The sequence below is a fragment of the Sinohyriopsis cumingii genome, chromosome 1, assembly GCF_028554795.1.
Source record: "Sinohyriopsis cumingii isolate HCF-2022 chromosome 1, ASM2855479v2, whole genome shotgun sequence".
NCBI classification, from domain to species: Eukaryota; Metazoa; Mollusca; class Bivalvia; order Unionida; family Unionidae; genus Sinohyriopsis; species Sinohyriopsis cumingii.
The window spans coordinates 113463627-113471678 of NC_142961.1; positions in this window are offsets into that span (position 1 = coordinate 113463627).

The window sequence follows — 8052 nt, forward strand, 5'->3', positions numbered from 1 at the left end:
TAAAATGAAAGAAATGGAACTGGCAAGTGAAAAGTACATTCATACTTCAAATCCAAATTTTAGTTTTGATCTTGCAAAGAATATTAGATTAGTGTCCCCTTTCATAAAAAAGTAGGCAAATATTTTATTCATTTTGAAACATTGCTGAGAGTTTTAAGAGGCAAAGAGAGTATTGGGCTCTATTATTGCAATGTGTACTCACTGGTAGAGCTCTTGATATTTGCATTTCACTCTTACTAGAGCAGAGCACTGACTATGATATAGTTAAGAACTATATCTTGGTGGGTTATGAGTTAGTCCCTGAGGCTTATTGACAAAAATTCCGAAACTATAAAAAAGAAGCTGACCAGACCTATGTCGAATTTGCGTGGGAAAAGGCATGATAATTTGATAGGTGGTGCTCTTCTAGAAAGGTTCTTAAAGAGTAAGAAAGTCTCGGATAATTCATTTTGGTTGAAGAGTTTAAGAACTGTGTCCATAGTGACATTAGGGTTTATCTTGACACTCATAAGCTTGAAGCCTTTGAAAATGTGGTTCGTGCCACTGACAATTATGCTTTAGCTCATAAAGTTTCTTTTGTAAACAAGACTTCCATTCAGCAGTCTTATGGCAAAAAAGTATTTCAGCCAAATACAAGCTCTTCTAACTCTCAAACTGGCACAACTTCTAAAAATCAAGTTTCAATAATCTTGACTCAAGATCCTTGTCTCTTCCTAATTGTACCTATTGCAAGAGAAAAGGACATGTTATTTCTGATTGCTACAAATTGAAAACTAGGCATCAGAATAAAGACAGACCTATTCCAAATGCTCATATTTCTAAGAGGTCATGGTCATGGTCATGTATTGAAAGCAATACATTTCTTGGGTCTATTTAACCCCACTCTGATTTTATTATGGAGAATTATGAACCATTTATGTCGAAAGGTTCTATAGCACTCTTGGGTGATTCAGCCAATCCTATCCCTTTTAAAATTTTAAAGGACACAGAAGCTTCTCAGAGTCTTTTATTGTCAGGTACTTTGCCTTTTCTGATAAGTCTTCTTCTAATGAGTGTTCTTATTCAGGGAGTAGAGTGTGGCTTTGTTAATGTTCCTCTCCCTTGTGTAAATTTGTCATCAGACTTAGTCTCAGGACCAATGACAGTTGGCACAGTGTCTTTTTTACCTGTTGAGGGCATTCATTTATTACTATGCAGTGACCTAGATGGAGACAAGATTGTGGTTAATTCACTTGTAACTGATAAGCCTTGCTTGGATCACAAAGTTGATCCAATTGAAAAAGAATTCCCTGATTTATTCCCAGCTTGTGCAGTTACCAGAGCTATGGCAAAGAAAGCTCTTGAGAATGATGTTTGATAAGGAAAGTATTCCTTTAACTGACACATGTATTGGTCAGGCTTTTGATGAGGTCACTTTCACTACATGTATGGATCAATCAGAACATATTGATCACAGTGATCTTCTTTTAACTACTCATTCTATTTATTCTAATCAGGGTGACAAACGACAATCACTTGTCTTCCAAAAGGAAAAAGATCCTGAGATCTCCTGTTTGTTTCAAAGGGCCATTAATGAAACTGAAGCTACTGAAGTGCCTGTCTGTTATTTCATTAAAAATGAAATTCCTATGAGAAAATGGACACCACACGGGGTACCTGCTGGTGATGAGTGGTCAGTGAACTATCAAATTGTAGTTCCAAAATCTTACAGACAGGAAATACTTAGTCTGGCCCATGAAACTCAATTGGCTGGTCATTTAGGGATTAATAAAACTTATCACAATATCTTGACTCACTTCTGTTGGCCAAAAATCAAAAGTGATGTTGGCAAATACAGTAGATCTTGTAATACCTGTCAAATGGTAAAAAAAACCAATCAGAAAATACCTAATGCTCATCTACAACCTGTTAGTGCCTTTGACGAACCATTTATTAGAATTATGGTATATTGTGTTGGTCCCTTACTTAAGACCAGGTCAGGTAACCAATACCTCTTGACCATTATGTGTGCATCAACATGGTTTTCAGAGGCAATTCCTTTTTGGAATATTAAAACTTTGATAAAGTTTTTTACTCAATCTGGCCTTTCCAAATCTATCCAATTGGGTCAAGGGTCAAATTTTAGGTCTGGAACTTTCCAGCCTGTTATGCTCGAATTTGGCATTTAGCAACTCAAGTCAAAAGTGAAATTATTGTTTGACAGAACTTCAGTGGAGAGAATTTTTGAGTCTGGTAATAATGGGGTTCTGTCTGTCTTGCTCATTTGTCAAACTTTTCTTCAGATTAGATATTACGACCCTTATAAAGTTAAGAAAAAAAATGAATGAGTTAAATTATGATATTAGTGCTCCTGGGATCTAAATAAATTACAGGAGTACCAGTATATTGAAAGAGATAGCCAGGTTAAACATGCAATTAATTAAGTTGTATTTGTCCCACTCAGTGATGATTTAAGTGAAGGAATATCATAGGATTCTACTGATATTGGAGTGACAAATCTTTGGAGTTCAGAAATTATGAATGATCTGGACCAGAAACTTTAACATTTGCAAAAGCACAAAAAGAAATGAACTTAAATGGTTATTATTTGAATATGAGCACTTATTTCCAGATATTCCTACAAGAACGAACAAAATTTTCCATGACATTGACATTGTAAATTCCAAACCTGTGAAACAACATCCTTACAGGATGAACCTTCTCAAACAGGAATACTTGAAAAAAAAAGAAATTCAGTATTTGCTGGAGAATGATTTTATAGAGCCCAGTAAAGGTGAATAGAGTTCACTGTGCATTCTTGTTTCAAAACCAGATAAAACGATCCATATGTGTACTGATTATAGAAAGGTGAATAGTGTGACAAAAAACAGAATCATTCCCATTACCAAGAACTGATGACTGTATCGATAAGATCAGGAGTGCCAAGTATGTCACCAAATTTGACCTTCTGATAGGATTTTGGCAAATTCCACTAATGGAAAGAGCAAAGAAAATTTCGGCATTCGTGACTCCAGATGAACTTTACCAATATGAAGTAATGCTGTTTGGGATGAAAGGGTTGCCAAGTACATTTCAACATCTCATGAATATGATTACCTCTGGTCTAGACAATTGTGATGCTTACATTCAATGATGTCATCATCTACAACAACACCTGGAAAGAACATTTAGCAACAATTCGGAAATTCTTTGAGACTCACTGATGCATGTTTGACAATTTATCTAAAAGTGAGTTCTACTGTGCTAGTGTAACTTTTGCAGGACATATTGTGGGACATGGACAAGTTAAACCAATAGAGGCTAAGGTCAAGGCTATCTCTGAATTTCCCATGCCTGTAAATATAAAGCAACTGATGCAATTTTTAGGTATGGCCGTATACTATCAAAAATTATGTTCCAATTTTTCTATAATTGCTGAACCCCTGACAAATTTATTGAGTAAGAAAAACAAGTTCATTTGGATGGAAAAATGTCAGGAGGCTTTTGACAAGTTGAAAGCCATACTTAAAAGTGTGCCAGTTCTTACAGCTCCAAATTTCAGCCAATCATTTAAACTGTCTGTTGATGCAAGTGATGTTGGGGTTGGAAAAGGTTTGATTCAAGAAGATGAAAATGGTAATGATCATACAGTGTGCTATTTTTTTTAAGAAATTAAATAAGCACCAAAGAAATTATTAAACAATTGAGAAGGAATGTTTGGCTTTGATATTGGCATTACAACAGTTTGAAGTTTACCTTAGTTCAGCTCCTTCTTTGATTATTGTGTTTAGTGACAACAACCACCTTACATTTATTGGTAAGATGAAAAATAAAAATCAAATACGACTAAGGTGGAGTTTGTTGTTACAGGAATATAATCTTGACATCAGGCACATCAAGGGAAAAGATAATTTAATAGCAGACACACTTTTCTGTTTATAACAATATATTATTTCATGTACACTGTGTATAATTCATAAGAGTTATGTTTTTCTTTAACTTCATGTATAATTATTCTATGGTTAAAAGAAAGCTTTATCATATAAATCTTTCTTTTTCTTTATGGGGGAAGTGTTATATATATTTGATTTAATTTATATCTGATTTTATTGTTTGTAAGTTTAAAATCTTTTTATTTTTTAATTTCATTATATGTCAAAATAATGTAGTTTTGTTTACTAGGAACACGACACTTTTCCAGAAAATAGTTTGACCTTGACTGTTCATTTTTGTAAATACATAAAACTGACCTAGTTCCCAACCATAATTCAAAATTAGTAAGTCACATCAACAAATTCTTTTTTATTTATTTTTATTGTGGAACTAATAAGAGTGAGATCGAGGCTGTATTGAATATGTGACCCTAGACTTGTAAATAGTTTTTAGTGAGGTAAACAACTTTTATTCTCAGAGTAAAATGATTGGTTCTTATCAAGGACATACAGGGGCTACATGATTTGTTACATGTAAACATGACCATGTGACCCTTATCCGGGGCATAAAATTCAAGTTTTACATCATTGTATTAGAAAAATAATCACAGTCTGGGCTTAAAAATGCTTGATGTCAAGTCATTTCCTTCTGTTTTAGCCAGCTTTTGCGTTATATGTTAATTTTTCTTCAGATTATTTGGATTCAAAAGGATTAATTTGTTTCTCTGGATAGTTCTTGTTTCTACAAGAACTGTAGACTTCAACACAGTACAGGTTACAGCATACATTATCACCTTCCATCTTTGATTCTTTGTTGGGACTCAAACTTGAATTCATTAGAACATTTCATTATTAGGGCTTCTAAAATTTTATTCATGGATTATTCTTGGATTATTTTTGGATTTGATTCTTAAAACCATAAGTTCTTATTTTTTTTCTCCATTTTTACAGTATTTTTCCAGGGAAATAAATTATTTGTTATATTTTTCAAAGCTTGTTGTTTTCACTCTTTCTTGTGTTACTGTTTATTCAAGCCTAAACATGTAACAGCTGAAATTCATGTTTTAGGAATCTGCATCAAATGAAAATAAAGTTAGATGTGGTGAGGCACTATCTGCAAACTTTATAGGCAAACATAATCTGTTGTTGTTGTTGTGGGGTTTAACGCCATTTTTCAGCACATGATAGGCTATACATGGCGGCCAGTATTAATGGTGGAGGAAGAACCTGGGAAAACCCCGGAAAAAAACACCAACCCACGAGAAGCTACTGGTGATGGTGAGCGCTTTAGACCACTCGGCCACTCAGGGCCCCTCATCTAACCAAGTAAATATACACTTTAAAAAGTGAAAAAAGGTGAAAATGTTACAAAAACTCTCCTATTTTCCTGCATCCCACTTTCTTTGATCAGTGGGGATTTAACTATGCAGTAATGAGGCAGATTCATAATTTTAAATTTGAGCTCACACCTGGGTCTCTTGTGGCTATTCATTTCCGCTTTTTTTCCAAGAAAAAAAAGACATGGATTTTGATTATTTGAAACAGAAAATTCAACAGTTCTTTCACAAACTTGGGTTGGGGCTTACACTTTATGATAAGACTGAGAAGAAAACATGAAATACTCAAGTACGTCTTCTGGAATGGGAAGAGGTACTGTTACTTGTGACACTAGCTTTTGATGCCTACCCATTTTCAGCTACTTTCCTTTAGTGTGCTGAGAGAGACCTTTTTGAATCCAGCTGCATTACATGTGCTGCAAGCTGTGGTCAAGACATCCTGGCATGCGCTATCTGTTGCTATGGCATTATCAGTGGAATTTTTGCACATCTGCCATGATGATGCATTGGACTCATTGAAGGTCTTGCTTAACCACAGAAAATATCTTCTAAGGGCTGCTTGTCTACAAGCCAAGACCCTCTTTGGGGACCTCCTTCCTACCATGGCTTCTCAAGACTTGCTGGATCACTGACATCACTCTTTCACTTTCACTCCTAGCCCATCACAATCAACCAGGAAATGAGGTCAGGCAAATTTCCCTCGGTGGCCATCTGCCAAATGTTTCAAGCAGGTGCAGCCCAAGTCCAATCCTTAAACTCGTGCTTAACCACCTCCTCCCTCATCAGGTCCACAGTGCCCAGGTCACCGCCAATCCAAGAGAATGTTCTTTAACACTCCTTCCATTCCTACTGCAGGAAAGGGGAGAGGACAACCCTAGCAAATTGACCCCTCTCCTGCTGTGCATCCCCTTCCCAACTGTCCCAGCATGTACTCACCTAGGCATCTTCTCAGGGGTTTGGTCAATCATCACAGATATTGGTGGATCCTCTCCATCATAAATGAGGGTTATCGATTCCAGTTTCAGGAACAGCCCCCACTATCGAGGACCTCTATTTTATTTCCCAAGTCCAATTTGGTGAAATTAAGGAAACAGGTGCAAACTCTTTTGCAGAAAGGGATTGTTGAAAGGGTCTTAAATGATCAGCATTCCATGTTCTACTCTCGAATCTTCCTGGTCATCAAGAAAATAGGAAATTTCAAATCATAATTGATCTCTCCCCCACTCAACTGGTTGCGGTTGGAGGAAACCTTCAAAATGGAGAATTTTTTCTCAATTCAGCCGGTTTCTCCCCCAAACAGCATTGGGGGAACAGATAAGCCAGTCTAGGATGCATTCATCTATGTTACAATTCATTTATTTATTAATCCTGTGGACAATTTCATATCCTCACCAGGATTGATATTCACAAACAATATGATACTATGACTGACACAAAAATAAGAAACCTATATGAAACCATGGCAGTTTAATATTTAACAGGCATAAAGTATGTTGATCTAAAAAATATAGAATACACAGCACTTGTAATCAAATATATAAATTTCAAAAGAGTCTTCTAGCCACTTTGCATTTACCCTAAGTTAACACAGAAACATATTTCAAGTTTTTATGTTTCTACCACTACTTAAGCCGAATACTGGCTGCATTACATTTATGTCATTTGAAACCAGGCTGCATTACATTTATGTCATTTGAAACCAGGCTGCATTAGTGCAGTCTGAAAATAAGTACACTGGCTGCAATAAAAGGTTGCGATATAAAGAATTGTCACATTACTCAAAATGTGGCTGAACTGGTGGCAGCTAGGGGTATACAGACTACCCACCTACAACAGTGGTCAGTTGACTAATGAATCGACAAAATCATTTCCCTCTGATGAGTTACAAAGATAATGAAACTGGTCAGAGACCAGGGGTGACTATACCACCCCTGCTGATGGAAGGGTATTCCTCCAGATCCTTTCAGGCATCAATTTCTTTAAGTTTAATTTAATCATAAGTGAAGGTGACCCTCTGTGGGAAAGCAATCTGATAGATTGCCAAACCACCAAGATCCCAATAAGTGCATCAGCACTTTTATCCAACTCTCTATAACCACACTGAGTAGAAGAGATATGAACAAAGAAAACTGGACATTCTGGTTTCAAAACCACATGCAAAGCATTTGCTACTACCTAAGTGTCTATACATTTTAACCGATCAGACCACAAAATAAACGGTATTCTTTATCTGATAATGCCTAATCTGATACAGAGCTGTCTAGTAGCAATATTAATTGGAAAGACAGATAATTTGAATACATACTCTACAGCTGGGAGGGATCAACATCTCTGTTTTAATGGGAGTCCAGGCATTTTTAACACACGAATTACTGCATAAGATAATCAGACTTGTAAATGCTAGTCACATACATTACTGCATCGGATAATCAGACTTGCTGTAAATGCTAGTCACATACATTACTGCATCAGATAATCAGACTTGTTGTAAATGCTAGTCACATACATTACTGCATCAGATAATAAGACTTGTTGTAAATGCTTGTCACATACATTACTGCATCGGATAATCAGACTTGCTGTAAATGCTAGTCACATACATTACTGCATCGGATAATCAGACATGTTGTAAATGCTAGTCACATACATTACTGCATCAGATAATCAGACTTGTTGTAAATGCTAGTCACATACATTACTGCATCGGATAATCAGACTTGCTGTAAATGCTAGTCACATACATTACTGCATCAGATAATCAGACATGTTGTAAATGCTAGTCACATACATTACTGCATTGGATA